Below are 16964 nucleotides of genomic sequence, written 5' to 3'. Positions count from 1 at the left end.
AATACATGTCAACAATACGGCCCTTCATAAAACCCCAAATAGTTTACAGAGCTGCTCCCGTTGTGTCAGTGCTGCTTTGTTCTCGCCAATTGTTTTTCCTCTCAGCCCTGTTATTAGCCGCTTGGAGTGTTTACAAACAAGTGCCTGACATGAATTCTGAGAACGGCGCCAAGCACGCCGCACTTGTGTCAAAGACACATTCGTAGCGATTTTCAGACGCGGCAATCAAATGGCAAAGTTTCAAAACTATCGGATACCACCAAGTGATAATATACAGTGGGGTTTTCTTTCTTTCTCTGAGCAAATCCAGATCTACTGTCAGTTCCTTATGTTCCAGAACCAATGGCTTCGTATTGCCGATCAAGTCAAGTCAAGTTTATTTGTATAGCCCCAGCCGAATCGTCCACTACAGGTTAGTTAAAGGCCATGTCATAGAAATGTGTCTTTAAACGTGTCTTAAATGTTTCTACTGAGGTAGCAGTCCTAATATCCATTGGTAGGGCATTCCAAAGCTCTGGAGCCCGAATAGAAAATGCTCTAGAGCCTGCAGACATTTTTTCTTGGCCCTCTGTGTCGCTAAAAGGGTAGCGTTTTGCGAACGAAGGTTACGAGACGGAACATAAGGAACAACTAGGTCGACGAGATATGAAGGCGCTAAGCCATGCAGTGATTTATAGGTTAATAGAAGAACCTTGAAGTCACATCTTAAATGGACCGGGAGCCAATGTAAGTTGGCTAGTATTGGGGTAATGTGAGGAAATGTTCTTGTCCGAGAGAGCAGCCTTGCAGCAGCATTTTGTACTAACTGTAGACTTTTGATGCGGGACTTAGGAAGACCCGAAAATAGTACATTACAGTAGTCCAGGCGCGACGTGACGAACGCATGTATAATATAATCATCAATATCAAACGGGCTCTTTGTCTCGAGGGGTTTCATCGGAGCACGGCGTAACAGAGCGCCGCATTGACGGCACGCAGACAGATTATCTTGTTTGAAAGGCCAGCACAACAATAGGTAACTTGTTATAGGCACAACAAATCTAATATTAGTTTATCGTGGTCCATGTGGGGTGGTGGGCATTTGGGGGGAGGCTGCTCTTGCCGGTACAGTAACTGTTTGTGTTTGCACACAATGCACCACCTCAGCTTGGCTTGCTAATTGGGCTGCTCGGACGCCGCCAAAATCCCTCGATGAAATCGAGCGGCGGCCGCCGCTTGTCGCAGGAGACACAACAATGTAGGGATTGAAATAATCTCTTTTGCCCCATTGTTTCATCCTAGAATACAGTCGGACAATCGCTCGGAAAGGTCTCACTGTGCACCGTCGTCTTACAAAATAAAAGTGAGCATTCAAGTTTGCTTTAAATTCACTTTCAGTGAAATATTGAACAGTCGTCGATAATTTTCCACCAAGTTTCTCGCAAACCTCTTCAGGGAAACAGGTGCTGAGTCAGTGAGGACAGGAATGCCAAAAAGAATGGGGAGGGAAGCAAAGCGTGTATGTAAGACTGAAAAGAAGCCAGCGCAGAGAAGAAGGGGCGGAGTCTCTTCAGGGATTGCGTGCGGACATCAAATGTTTACCTGTAGCAAAAAGAAAGGGGAAGGTGCAGGAGGGAAAAAAAAGGGCCCTGGTTTACAGGGGTGGGCGGGGACCCAAAGCCCAGAGCGTGAGCTTCGCACGCAACTTAACAATACTACCTTTATGGAGACTGACTTGCGCACTGACACACACGCACGCGCGTACACGCGTGAGTGAGCGAGCGCACCCACGCACTTGCGAGGGATGATGCGAGTGATTTTCGTAGCAACCCGATGATGACACTGGAGTCGTCCGTGCAAGCGAAGCCATGCGAGACCAAACTTTTTTTTTTTTTTTTACTTCCCATCAGGAAAAAAGGACTTTTCCAACATGTGCCTAACAGCTGTGGAAAAGTAATAAATCAATTCTCAAAATCAATTCTGTTCAGAAAGCTCCACCCCATCGCCAAGCAACCGCCGGTCTTCATCCTTGTCTGACTTTTGTGTTGCTTGCTTTGTCTTCTTCGGCACTTATCTTTGCTGCTCATCGCTTATCTGTCTCCAGAACAAAACACCTGAGATAAAGTGGACCGATAACGCGTAACAAAAGCCAAGCCACACGTTTTTGACAAACCTCTTTTTTTTGTTTTGCTATCAGCATCTTGCCACGCCATTCTACTCTACCAAGGCTACAATTAGAAGACAAAAAACATTTTCAGATTTCGGTTTGAACTTCAAGATGAGCAAAAATGGACTCTAACCTTTACAGGTTGACCTACTTTGACCTTCTCTGAAACTAAGAAGAGTTTCACAACTACTAGATTATTATCTGTCTACATTCAAGCGTTTTAACATTGCCGCATAAATTTCATTCTTTAGCCCGTCTATGGCCTTTTACATTGTTTGTTAGCATAAAGCTAAGCGGCGGCAAAGCTTTGTGGTTATTTTAAATACACCAAACGTGATCCTTTTTTATTCGGGTTTACTTTGACAGTCAATATAATGAACAGCTTGGAGTTTCTTTTGGGAAGAATTGCTCTCCTTCTGCCCGAATCTTACAAACGATGGTCGGTATCTTCAAGACAAACAGATTAATTAGATGAAGCCTTGGCAGTGCTTTTCGCCAAGCTCTCGTTGAACAATGCTGCCTGTTTTTTCTCTCTTTCGTTTTTGTTTCGTTCAAAAGGTGTGATTGGCAGCTTGCGTGTCAAAGGCAGAATTGTCGAAATTTAGCCTGGGGGCGCCTGCGGTCAGCGTAGCATACGTGCTATAAATAATTTGAGAATGTCACGTAGTGTGCGAGCGACGGCTGCGCAGGGATCCGCTTTGGGGCGGCTGCGCGGGACTTCCTCCCGTGTGAGCGTCTGCAGCTAGCTTTACGCGCACAATAGGGAGTATTGTTCACTTGGCAGGCCCTGGCCTGCCTGACTGCCTGCACCCCCGCGCAACGCAACACTCCTACCTAAGCACAGAGACAGGTGTATCTGTCCCAGTCACGCACAGCCCTGCCACACTCCCACACAACCTGATACTGACACATACACCACTGCTAGCTTGCGCGATACGCTAGCAGTGGATGCTATGGGGTGGGGAAAACTTTGCCCGACTAACCTGCGGTTATTGAAAAACAATTAAACATTAATGTCGATCATTTATATTTTTCAACTTAAATGACTTTTAGCCCACCAAAATAACAATTTGTATTCCCATGCAAACACAACTCCCGGAAGGGTGTGTTTATCCAAACAAATGTCCTCTGGCATGCATGAGCCGAGAATGCGTGACTCATTTCAAGATGAGTCACAAGTTGATTGAATTGTTGCCTAATTACTGAGGATTATTATTTCCTCCACCAAACAGGATCGTTAGAGTAAAGCTGCATTTATGGGAAAATACAAATGTTTTCTTTTTGCCATTGGAAAGCCGGTTGTAAATTATTGGGATGATTTTCCTTAAATGCCAATATTTGATGCTAAGTGATTTCTTAACCCGGTCTCCATCGCTTGGGGAAGCGTGAGCCACATAAGGAAACATTTGTTCCTGCTGTCCTTGAATGGAGTGCTTGTGCCGGAGGCAGTCAAAGAGATACAAGAGGAGCGCACATCCAAACAGTTTGAACACAAGCGCTCTGCTGTGAACCCCCCCTCTCTGTCCGAGTTCTGAATGTCCTCCAGTCTTGTGATCTCACGATCGCGAGCGGCCCGATGAAATGACTGACGCCATTGTCCTCGCCGCCGCATCGCCGGACGCCGGCGGAGGTCAGTTAATATTAGATTTGGCTTGGACTGGACATGCATATAGAAGAGTGTGTTTATAAGACCGAGAGGAAATAGTGAGTGGGTGGCTTCGATTAGTAAAGCCCAGTAATATGGCTGTGACTAATGATTATTTTAATAATCAATTGATCTGTCCATTATTTTGTCCATTGATGGATGAAAGTTTACATTTCCACCCATTTATTCAAACACATGACAAAACGAAAAAAATACCGAAACGATTAATAAAAAATAATTAACGTTGACTTTGATATTTGATTATTGTCGATTCATCGACTCCTCTAGAATATGTTGCGTCGCGTCAAGGCAAGCACATGCTGGCATGAAGACAAAGCCATGTTCATATTTTGTTCACTGATCACAAACAGATTTGATGACTGTTATTTACATTCGTTGCATAGTTTCAGATACAATCTATCTTCCTCCACTTGCTTTTTTATGAACAGACGTAATTAATCACTGATGTAAATTGAGTTTAGGGATATCCACATTGTGAGCTTCATTAAAATGTGAAGTCCTCCTTTCCTTCTTTCCCCTCATCTTAAGAGGGGGGGAAGCCTTCACGCAGCAGTGGTGGCTCAGGAATGTGAGACAGGAATGCTGTTCAGTTACTATAAAGGGGTTACTGATCACTGAAAACAATGTCTTTGTGTTTTCATCACCGGCTGTAGTCACGCAATGCCGCGTGCAAAAAAAACAAAAAAACATCGGCAACTTTTCAACCCCCGGCACACAAGACATCAAGTACCAACATTGACAGAATCGCGTGCGGTTCAGGTACTCTGGGAGCGTACTGGAGTGGTGCCAGATGCAGAGGCCTGGAAAAACTGGAGTGGAGCTTGGTGAGGCCTGCCACACACCTTTTCACTTGTACCCCACATGCAAGACATTTTATGGTATGACCATCACATTGCCCCCCCCCATCTTCAGCCCACTCTCCAAAGTCTCCAGTCCTTGCTTTGAGGCTTTGAAGGAAGCTCTGATCCTCGCAATACTGTAGGCAGCCTGGAGGTGTAGGAACATGAAAGGGAAGTAAGCAAAGACAAGAGAGTCATTCATTCTTGGGAAGGTGATTTCATGCGCCAACATCCTCATGTGTTTGCGCGCCGCCACGGATGATCATCATTACTCACTCGCAGCGCTCACACGCAAGCCGCCTTCGTGCTGACACTTGACGATTGACAACAAATCTACTGACACCGTTAATAAAACAATGTCACACTTGGGGCTACTACAAAAAAAATAAAAAAAATAAATATAGATTAAAAAATAAATAAATAAATAAATAAATAAATAAATAAATAAATAAATAAATAAATAAATAAATAAATAAATAAATAAATAAATAAATAAATAAATAAATAATATTATTATTGTATACAATAATAATAATATCAATCCCACTTGTCCAATGGACTAACAAATAATTTTTTTAAATTGGTTTTGGATTTTTTTTTAGTCCTGGTCCAGAAAATACCTACAAAATATTTTTTATCAATATATTATTTATTGTTATTTATTAATATTTTTTTATCATCACAGATTAGCAAAAAACGTTTCTATATTTACTTCCAGACACAACGATTTCTGTGGTCTGAATTTGGTGATTGAAATACATTTCCCAGTGTTCTTTGCGCGGCTGACGTCAGGCGCTGGCAGCATGTGCTCAACTGCAGCGCTCCAACTATGGCTCAGTCTCACTCTACAGAAGAACGAGAGAGGTTCGTCCGAAGAAGTAAGCTGGACTTGAAACGTACTGCGCCGCATGGATGCATACTGCAAAATATATTTTGCTTCTGATTTCTATTTAGACCTAATTTATTCGCTGATATTTTACATTTTCCCAGCAGTGTTTTCCCAGGTCCGTCGCGAGGATTCTTGGAATGCGTCAAGAAGTTTCAAACCCCAACGCGCGTATTTTATTTTGCACTAAATCTATAATAATATAAATGAAAAGATGTCTCCATGGTGTGGATTAGAGAACCTCCCTGTGGATCATTTTGTGGAATACTCACCTCTTGTAATGAGTGATGTCCCAGTCCAACTGCGGGACATGTGGGACAGACCCCTCCTCATGGGATAGCAACATCCTCATGCTTGTACTCTTCTGGATGCGATTGATTTGAAGACACGGAGAATGGAATATTTTCTCATATCTTGGAATATTCTTATTGATACTACCTATCTGCCGGGCGAGCTCATGGAGCATCACCTGGTCAAGCAGGTATGTAGGATTTGTGCTAAAATGTCGATCATGAATATTCTCAGTGACAGTAAATAGAAGCTGCAAAGGAAGAGGCTGGCTGCAAAACTGACAGAGAGCAGATTGCTGTTAATTGTTGTTGATTATTTTTAAAAAGTGCTTCTAGAAGTTTCTCCCCCTTTTCAATTGCCTTATCATAAACCACTAAATATTGTCAAATTGCTGTATCGTGATGCACAACTTTGCAATAATGGGAATCCCTCCCATCCTGAGTCAGAAGGGCACAGGTGTCGTTCCAATTTGTCAATGTTACATTTGGAGACCAATTTTGGTCTTCTGCTTTATTGACAAGCCACTGTAGCCCACAAAGAACCTTTTTGGCTTGCACCTGTAAATTGTACATCTGGACTTAGCACGTTTACCTGTTTTGAGCAAAGTTGCATCCATTCTCAAGTCACGTGATTCGCTCACACTCTAAAATGGGCTGCAGTAATTGCGCGGGCTCCAGTGCACCTGCAAGCTCTGCCTTCAAAAGTGATCTGCTGCCCTTCAGGTGCCTTGCCGGTCACCATACCTTGTCTGGAAAACCCAAAGGCAAGCCCTCAAACAAGCTTGCTAGCAAGCAAGACTGATATCTATTGTCAGGGGCGCAGGGACAGAGCCACCTCTATATGTCGGCAGCACAACACACAAGACCTCCTTTCTCCACTGAAGAGGGACCCTCTGTCTTGAGCCAAGTGACTCTCATGGCCGGCATTGACGGTGGGACACTTGCCCTCACAAAAGGAGCTGAAGTGTCAAATAAACTCGGTCAGAGCAGTGGTGCCCCCCACCCCACCCCACCCCACCGCCAAGACGCACAAGAATTCCTTTATCTGGCACCCCAGGAGGCGGACAAAGACAGACTTTGTGTCAGTGAGCGAGGTCTTGACTAAACACTGGCTCTTCTTCTTCCTGCTTTTTGTCATATGCGAGTGCCGGAGAAGATGCATGTTTGTAGACGTGACCCAAAATCGACCCCCCTCCCCCTCCCTCCAATGTGCCCAATATTGGTCGGCTCACACAGAGTCACTCAACAAGCAGATTAACTCCCAACCGTACACTTGTTTTTGCCGGCACACACGTCACTCACCAGGGTAAGCCCGTTATGATATATTATCAATACATCAACTATTTTATTTTGTAGTTTTAGAATTTGTAATCCCTTACATAGATGGCGTTCTTTCAACATAACTATTATTGTTTCATGGATGATATTGAGTCTGACATTCCTCTGAGTTTTCCGTTACTTTTTACAGATGGAAAAACACCTGTATCTTTATCGGTACTAAAAAAAACCCGGACGAAAAAAGTCAAATAATTAGTCCAATTGGAGTCATTAGTGCAGGCAAGATTCACACTCAGCACTTTTTTTGGTTTCTTTGTTTTTTTAGGTGGGGTTCGCCCGTTTATTTTGTATCTCAGGGCAGTTGTTGCCGAGGAATTTGCTTTCTCACGCAGCGTCAAGCGCGTCGTCATATGATAGTCTTGTGGCGAACCGCAGCAGTGAACCATAGACACACCGGGGTTCGACTCGTTTAACAAGCCCTCTTTTCTTTTTTTCCTCCACGCTAATTTCCCTCTCCGCAGGAATTTTCTTTTCTTCTCAGCACGGGCAAAACCATTCACCGTGTTTTTCCCGTGTGTCCTGTCAAGTGTTCACACCCTCATGGAGATGATTTGAAACAGTGCTCAAACTGCTTCTCCAGATTTGGAACTGGCTCGAGCATCTAAATTTCATTTAACAAGATCAACGACTGGGGTCTTGTAACAAATTGCAATCTTGTTGATGCTGAATCAACAGCGTCTCTGCTGGTTGATATTAAGTACTGTCGCTTCTCTTGTTAAACACTTGAGCGTTTTTCTTGTACCAGAGCGTGAGTCGTCGTATTCGTGGTGTTCTTTAGCATGGCGCTAAAAGTAAACAGATGGCGATACCGCCGGTGCATGTTAATGACGTGTTTATGAGCTCGGGGTCGAGTGGTGACTTCTCACAAACTCAAGAGCCAAGACCTCGGTAGCAGGTGGACGAGCTCAACGTGACCTGATGGTGAACTCCCGTGTCTGGGTGTCACGACCGACCCACGGGAGAGCAGGAGGAGCCTGCGCTGCGCATTAATGACACCAATTTAGTCTATGACATGCTCCACCGCTTTACCTTGAGGTACAGTTGCCCCTCATCCTTCCTGTCAGGTGACCTTTGAGTGTGGGAGTCAAATTATCCTCAGCGTAAATTGCGTCATCACTTTTCATGTGTAGTTCATGTTGGAGCAGGAGAACTGTCATTTATTATTACGACAGGAACAATGGGGAGCTTGTCTCCGGGGGTGGCGGGGGGGCGACGGAGCCCGTTGGTGGGGATGGGGGCTGGTCTGAGATTGGGCAGCAGCCTCTGACCAAGAACAAGCCCCCGTCTGATGGAGAGAACTGCTGACCCTCCCTGAGTAAAATGGTACCTTTGTGTTGGAGGTCTATGTGTTTATGGCAGTGTGTGGGAGAAACAGTGTTTTTTTTTTTTTTTTCTGAGGTTCTCATTGCACTTGTGTGGGAAGGAAATGTGTGAGAAGCAAGTGTAAAAACAGTTGTTAGGCTTTAGGTTAGGTTTATGACTTGGGTTGATGTGAGGGCAAATCTAAACCTTGACATGAAACTAAGTGACGTCTTAAACTGGTGTTTGCAGTAGAAAACATTTCTTAGTACAAGTCTATGAATTTTGAAGAAAACGTACAATTTAAACAAGTATTAAACGTATTTATTGCACTACTTCTTGATTTCCTAGTGTACTATGCCATCTGCTGGCGGGTCATGCATATTACAGTTTCTTTCGACAGTCTGAATGAGCAGTTTAAGCAATAAACAGCTCCTCTTATCTTTAAAAAATCTCTCTCTCTCCCCTCTCTCTCTCTCTTGTGTGATTGTGTGACTCACAATCCGAAGGATATATTGTAGTTAATCGCCATTTGGAAAGGTGTTGCTTATCAACGTCTTCGCTGTTTTCATGGTTACACTGTGCTGCCATCTCGTGGACATTTCGTGCGATGTCCCAGCGCACATTTTCTTTACCTGCATCTCCTCTAGTGGCCACTATAGGACTGAGGCGCTAATGTCAAACGTTAGTACGTTGTCAATATGCTTTGGAATTAATTAAATTTACAATGAAATATACATTAGCAAGAAACATTTAGAAAACAATTTAAGTAAAAATGAAAATGTTAAAATTATTGCGCTTGGCTGTAATTTATTTTTAATTAAAACTTTTCATTTAAAACTAAATGCAATGTCATTTAAAAAATATAAATGAAGTGTTATAACATACAAATAATTTTTTTATTGATGAGTCAAGTGTACGTCAGCTGGGACAGGCGCCAGCTCTGTATGCTTCATCTGGAGCACCTCCTCAAATGAATACACTTTCGTAATCTCGCCACTGGAGGGCACTGTTGAGTCTTAAATCAAATCCGACCTCAGGAGGCAATATTGTGACATAAATGGGATATTATTTTGTTTATATGACACTGTGTCATAAGTTATTAAAATCTAATGTGTGGTAGAACCAATTAACAATGCTCATTATGCAGTCATTGTAGAACTATTTTTCAGGTTTCGGGTTCATATATTTTTAAAAGATTCCATCACAGGGCTATGAAGGATTCATTTAAATATGATTCTGGTTCATGCCTAACCCCATAGCATCTACGATATTATTAGACTTGTCTGCTCAAGTATATTATCATTCACCACAGTTGTTGGAAAAGCTTGAATCAACAAGAGGTAATCCAATCAAACAATCTTGCTGATTGTATTTTCCACTAATTAATAACGCGGTCTAATAATGAACCTACTAGTCTGCCATTCAAATCACATAGCGTCGCAGCTCATGCCGTTCCCAGGTGCGGTTCATGGAGGAAGACAGTACTATTACTGTACACCTGTAGGTTCAACGTTGGCCGCCAGGTGACACTGTGGTCCCACCAAAATGCAGCCTGTGCAAGCCCGAGTGCGGTGCAATGAATGTTGTGGATTATTAATGCATTATGATCTCTCTTGTTGCCCCCCCCCCCCCCCCCCGGCCATTCCGAGTAATCGACCTTTGAAGATAAATGTCCTCTCCGACGCCGATAAAGTCATAAACTTGACGAGCCGACGCCATAAAAGCCACCGGTCGCTCATCGGCTGGCGGCAAAGTTTGTACCAAAAACTTCAACGGTGAAAGGCGGCGTTCTACATGCAGCAAGTTGCCGAAACTTGGCAAACGTCAAAGTCACGTGCCTAGGTGGGGCACATTTTGACTGGGTGACAACGATGGTTTTAAGTTTAATGTACCAGTTCCCACAGGTATAAAGTATTTAGTATCCTGGCCGTTTATCTACACTACTTGTTTTTCTTTTTTTTATTTACAGCGCCTGTACATTAAAATACACGGCTGCAACGCTGGTACAAAAGGTTTTCTTTATCTAAATTAGTCAAATCAGTTTAGGAGTGAGGACCAAGTAAGAATAACTGAATTAGATTCAAATAAAAAGAAAAGGTAAAATACACTCAAATATAATAATTGAATGTTCGAGCTATGAATGCAGTATTGCTCTGTCGCAATCTCGGCGAACCCAAACACGCACGCACTTGCACGTACAGTCCCCTCTTATCTGATGCTCCTTTTCTCATCTAAACTCAACTTCAGTTTGTCTTTAAAGAACCGTACCCGTCTTTTCTTGTGTGTTTTCTTTCTCATGTACTTCCTGTTTACTGTCTGTGCAAATGCATTCATTGCACATGCAAGTCAGCATTCTCCCCGTAGTGTGTCAAATTTCGACAAGCCGCAACACGGCATACAGTTTCGACACAGCCACTCAAAAAAAAAAAGATTATAATAATTGTTGCTCTGAAACGGGGCTTGGCCTATTGAGGACCCCTGATGGGAATGCTTCAGTGGCAGGCTAACAGAGGTCCTGGCCTTGCTGAAAACTGGACCAGATGTGCCCAAGACTGGGACTTCCTTAATAGGTCCCAAAGAAGAAGAAGAAAAAAAAAGTTGCTCCAAATCTGGTTTTGTTTTAATTACACATGTTGGACGCAGGTCATACAAGTCAAGAGACCGTTAATACATTTGCAGTGCTGCTGTTTTGGTTAGCCACTGATTTCAAATGGAGGCTATTGAAGGCATGGCCACTCATTGGTAAAATCCTGCGCGGTCGTCGAGACCACCTAGTATGTTCTTTTTTTTAGGCAGGCGAAAAAGGAAAATGTGAGTGAGGTGCTTTGGGACCCGTTTGCATGCCGATAGCAAACTTCCCCGCCGCTAGCTGCCAGCTTATCGACTTTAACGACACGGGCGGGCAAGGGCCGGTTCCTTTATCCCCCCTCCTCGGGGTCTCCGTGTCCTTACCGCCCGACACGGTGGCGATATTAACAGCGCCCGCTTTTAGTCAGCGTTCCATGTGATTCATGCTGGAACGTGTCTCCCAACTCTTTAATCATCTCGAGGACGGGTTTCATTAAATCGCATAAACATTATCCTTCGGCTAAACTTCATTTCCAGTCCCTTTTTTGTTTTTGTTTTACCTTACTTATTTAATTCTGTTGATTTTCATTCTTGCATCTGTCTGACTGTATTTTTAGTCCCGGCTTCCTTTTTCCTTTCCCTGGGTCCTTTCCGTCCTTGGAGTCGTGTTGGAAGACGCCCCGGGGACAACGTCCATTTTGAAGCCACATGTAAACAGGCATTGAAAGGCAGCGTGGTCTTAATTAGCTGGAGCCGCTCTCATGCCGATTGCAATTGTGTCATGTTTATACTATTTGTGTATATGTGTGTGTGTGTGCGTGCTGCATCAGGCCACCTTGCTAATCACCTCCCTTCAGTTTTATTGCCCTTATAAGGTTTCTCAAGTGATACCGCCAAAGTATTGTCAAGAAATACACAAGCATTATTTTGCACTCAAGAAACATGTTGGAAGCCACAATGGGCTAAAACGTCACCTCTTGCCACAAATATGCTCCATTTTAATCCATTATCTGAACTAAACTGTATTTAATACGCTACAAATTAGCGTGTATTCAAAATTGTTACGAAAGCAAACCGATTTCCTGCCTTCTTCTCTGCACTGTACGCCATTTGGCCCAATCACAAAGCGCCATAAAAAACACCTTCCGACGTCTGTGGTCATTAAGCTGTAAAAAAATTCAGATTGAACTGATACAGTCAAGGAAAGCGCCCCAAAGATGAAAGCTCATGCGTTAATAAAACCTGCAATCGGACTTTTTTTTTTCTCTTCGCGGTTAACAAATCATGAGAATTCTTCTCACACCCACCACTTGACTTTTGCCCTTCCCCGGACGTTTGACGTCATGACGACGAGCTCGGCAAATGGCCGCCTTGTTTTTGTTTGAAAACGTTTGTACATTGGACTGCAGCACAGATAAGACCGGCCCAGTCGTTGGACATTGTCCACCGTTGCACTCTACCAGAAGTCCACACCGCCTTTGGTCTTTTGCCTATCTGTCTTGCTCTAATTGTGTCCTAGACCCAGACACGTCCATAAATAAACGGGGTCTCAAGCAGACCCGAGCCGTGTTTATGTTGAGGTGGTGCTGTTATTTTTTTATTTTTTCGGTTTCTGGACCACAAATCCCGTCCAAGTGTATCCGGGCTCAGGTGGAATCAAGATGTGTGGCGGCTTATGCCAGCGACATGTGCCTAATGAACTCAAGCGAGCTTCTAAACAAGACACTGGGTCTGGTTCAGTGGACTTGGTGTTATTTTAAAGGAGTTGAAATCAAACAATGTCCCACGCGGCTAAAAGTTAGTCTTGACTCTAGGAGAAGACAGGTCTTGCTGCTTTTCTAAGACGATGGCGAACCGATTCCCCTGCTGTCCTTATCTGATCGTCAACTAGAGACAAGCGCGGGTTATCAAGAAGCTTTCTTTCAACGGAATCTTCCATCGTATTTCAACAATAACGACGGAAAACACCTCATCACCTCTCATTCCGATCTCTTTGCAAAAACATCCACCCCTTGTGCCGTTTGTTTGACTTTTTGCCGATTATTCAAACAGAGCAGTAAAAAGGCGAGTCGGGGCCTCCGGTCTCGTAAACACTCGGATCCGCGGTACCCGATCGAACGCCACCGTTTTCCACTTCTCGTCCGCCTCGGGATGTGCCGTGTCATGTTTTCCCGCCGTGTTCTGCCGCCCCTCAGTTTTGATGTGTCATCGTGTAGGCGGGGAAGATTCGGGCAGCGTTCCCCTGAAGACGACATCTGTTTTGCAAATGTTGATGCAGGCTGATTTCTGTATGTTTTGGGAACTCGCTTCCAAGATTCATTGAAAAAAAAAAAGGGCTCGTGATGAGTTTGAAGACAAAAAGCTGTGTCAGAAATTCACAGATGCCGTACGATGCTAAATGCTAGGTGTCTTTAATTCCATTTGTTTTAACTCGAGTTCTTATCAGCAACCCGCCGACGTCGTGACCATCTGTCTGTCATGTTAGCGTTCCAACACTTCCAAGATCCGCTTACCTGATGAGTTTATAATTGTTTGCCGAGCGCCAGGTGTCACACCGAAGATGATAGCGACAACTGACAAATGAGCCCGGTGCATGTATAGGAAGCGTATGCGTGTTGGAGTGTGTGTTGCATCTCGTGTTGACTTTCAGGGCAGCCAGTGGCCTGCGTTAACTTTGCATGTCATGTTCCAAAAAAAACAAAACACATCTGGCTCTGAATTCACTTTTGGAATTCCCCATCATAGGCAGAGCCACTCGTCATTGTTACAGTGGCAGGCAGAAAATGTTAATTAGAAGAATCTTGGACACCCCCCTTCACCCCAAAACAAACATTTGAGTGTAGCAGTTGTACAGGGACCAGCAAAAAGTCTCTCTAGTCACGTCTTACATTTCCAGCTGCCTTCGAGGACGGGACCTTTTATGTACTTAAAGACCAATCGCAAAGCGCCACACCTGGAAGAGGAAAACAACTTATATAAGCGTTTGGCAAAGCTGCCATTTTGGGACTACGTGGGAATTTGAGCGTGCTCAAATGTCAATATCACCAGACAGCTCGGAGAAGCAGTCTACCGGGATGTTCTTTGATTTCTTGGGTTCCCTCCAAGTTCTCTGGTCTCCAAAACACGAATGGTAGCTTTAATTGCAGACTTTGATAGCTTTAATTGCAGACTTTGATCTGCTGAAAGAAACAAAGAACAGGTTCGATTTGCATACAAGCGCCACGCGGCGGCTACACCGTAATTACGATGACTTGGGGAAGCACTGTTCCCAATCGTGAGCGATTTGCGCGTCTTTCTTGACTGTTAACTAGGGGTGTAAATCGCGGGTTTTGTCACGATACGATATAATATCGATATAAAGAACTACGATACGATATTTGCCGATATCTTAAAGCCTGCTGCGATTCATTCACGATATATTGGGATATAGTGCTCTACGATCGATTTTTTTTTTTTTTTAATAAAAAATATAGAACAATATCCTGATTTATAACAATTCATACGCAAAATCAACAAGGTACTGCAAACTCTTTATTTAGGAAATTACAAGAGTATTGTAGTATACAAATTGCTTACTTTAACACTGAACTTTGATGTCGTGTTTTTTCTTTAAATGTGCGGCGAGATTTGTGCTCCCTGAATATTTGATCACCGCATGGCAGGATTTACAAACTGCACGTGTCTTGTCCGTTGAGCCATCTTTTCTTTGGAATCCAAAGTGCTTCCAAAGAATGACTTGAAGCCTAAAGGGGAGCCAATTTCCTCGTCTTTTTGGACACGACCCATAGCACCAGCCCAGGAGCCGCGTACTAGTTGTCGACTCCCCTTTCATGTGCAGCAACGCCGCGCACTGCTCCCTGCTCCCGGAAAGAGGAAGCAAGCAACAATGAACTGGATTTCAAAATAAAGTCGCGTCTAATGTCCGAGGTCAAACACGGCGATATAAATCGATGTTTACCTTTAGCATCGATGCCAATAAATCGTAGAGCATTATATCGATTAATCGATGTGTATCGATGTATCGTTACACCCCTACTGTTAACAATTCAAGTTTGTATCTCTGTTTTGCTCCTTTCTCGTACTCTTGTACTTTCCCTGCCGCTGTGTTGTAGTAGCCCAGATACTGCAGTTTCCTGGTTCTTTTCCAGTTGATACTGAAACTCTGATTTACTGCAGGTGCTCTGTTGCGCTGCTCAAATGCATTTTTCCCTGAATTTTTTCGTCACACACATAACTTCCAATGGATAATTTTGTGGTCAGAGTTTTGTAAGAGTATCAACGGCGACCTTGGCATTCTTGGCCTTTGCCGAGGCCGAAACGGCAAAATGTCGCACGCAAACATGTGCGGCCGTTGATCTGCTTTACTGCGATTAAACACGAGTGACTCGGCTTATGACGTCGAACAGGCTTTAACCGACTCACAGAGTTCCTTATATAAAAAAATAAAACAGATAAACTCTCTGCCTTTCACACATCCAGGTCGTTTTGTGGCCAAATGTTTTCCGAGTTGAGATTTAGTGCCGTGCCGCAGGAGGTAATTACGACATAAAGTTAAAAGGGATTCAAAATAAATTTAATCTTCCAAGACCTTTCACTGCCCCCCCCACCCCCCCAAAAGAGGTTTAGAGTGAACATGCCCCGTCTCGTTGCCAGACACGGAGCGGAGAAGAACGAGGGCGAGGTTCTGCTTGACAAAACCGGCCTACTCAAAAGCAGTCGGCAGTGAAGCTGTGTGGGAAGCTTCGCACAGTGGGAGCCGCTCTGTATGCTCAAGCGGTCGCTCGTGTTGGATGCCATTTTTTTTTTGGCTAGCACCACATTAGTCGCCTCTCGACCAGCACATTTCCCAGAGTTAGCGGCGGTAGTCGAATTAAAGGCAACTGGACTTGTCACCACCGAAAGTCGGAGAACGTGGTTGTTTACAATTCTGAGTCATTGATTCAGAATTGGCCTCGCAATTCGCTGGCGACAAGTCCGGCCAGGGTGTACCCGACCTCACGCCAGACGTTACTAATGAGAACCAGCGATGTTGAAATGGAAAAGATTGGATTGAGCTAAATAATGCTGACCCTGAAGAATTATGTCACAGCGCTCACGTCGTGTTGTTTTGGTTGTTTTTCGTTCTAATTTATTATTTTGGTTGCACGGGAGTGGTGACGTACTCTAAAAAATTGTCATCATGATGCAAATTATTTCAGTGTCATTTGAAATCATATTTGTCCGTGTCAAATGTTTTAATTGAGCTCTTGTTTTGGATCTCTTTGCTTCATTTTTTGTTGGGTCGTGTTCAGTGGAATCTTAAAATTTTGTGGGAATGTCTTCGCTGAGTCACATGTCTTAATGCGGTTTGACGACTTACTCCGACATATGCGGGGTTTTATTTTTATTCAATCGTCCGCTTGCAACAACACGGTAAAAACACACTGCCTGCTGGGGCAGGAATTCCGCTGTGAGCCAGACACAGCAAACAACAGCGCTCGCATTTTTGGGAAACTCAAAAAAAAGAAAGGCTCGCTGCTTTTGCAAAATGTCTTCCGACGCTGGCCACGAGATTCACGCGCGTCCTTATGGGAGCGGTGGCTTTTAACCCGTGGCGCTGCGAGGTGAGTCATCTTTCCGCTGCTCGGCAGGGATGGTGAGGTCAGCCCAAGTTCTTTCTACCAGGAACACTTGAACTGACACGGACTTGGCTCGCAGGCAGCAAAAGCAATTAAGAGCGTTGCGACAGCCTGTAATTACCGCCTCACCCGTGCGTCACCTATATTCCCTCTCTGTCTGCGGAGAGCATCTTTCCACTCTAGTTGAACGTCGGGTCAGTATTGCACACCTGAAATAAAAAAATAAAATAAATATTACAGTCGCTGCCGTTGTCATTGTTTGAACGCTGAGAGACGAAGGCTGGCAAGGGTATCATTTGATTGCCGGAGAA

General features: G+C 44.0%; 2 long non-coding RNA genes across 2 annotated transcripts in view; both read left to right on the top strand.

Annotated features, from left to right (window-relative positions):
• The first annotated feature begins 3360 nt into the window (after positions 1–3360).
• On the top strand, positions 3361–5031 carry LOC133170311 (uncharacterized). The gene is made up of 3 exons (XR_009718550.1): positions 3361–3776; positions 4466–4636; positions 4725–5031. It is a non-coding gene; the product is annotated as an uncharacterized LOC133170311 (long non-coding RNA).
• A 448-nt stretch (positions 5032–5479) lies between these two features.
• Positions 5480–16964, top strand: part of LOC133170310 (uncharacterized) — a 29123-nt gene continuing 17638 nt past the window's right edge. Inside the window, exon 1 of the long non-coding RNA XR_009718549.1 lies at positions 5480–6018. This is a non-coding gene — a long non-coding RNA (uncharacterized LOC133170310). The remainder of the gene's footprint in view (positions 6019–16964) is intronic.

This window comes from Syngnathus typhle, linkage group LG17 (genome assembly GCF_033458585.1).
Source record: "Syngnathus typhle isolate RoL2023-S1 ecotype Sweden linkage group LG17, RoL_Styp_1.0, whole genome shotgun sequence".
Taxonomy (NCBI): domain Eukaryota; kingdom Metazoa; phylum Chordata; class Actinopteri; order Syngnathiformes; family Syngnathidae; genus Syngnathus; species Syngnathus typhle.
This window is presented reverse-complemented; position numbering and strand designations above follow the sequence as displayed.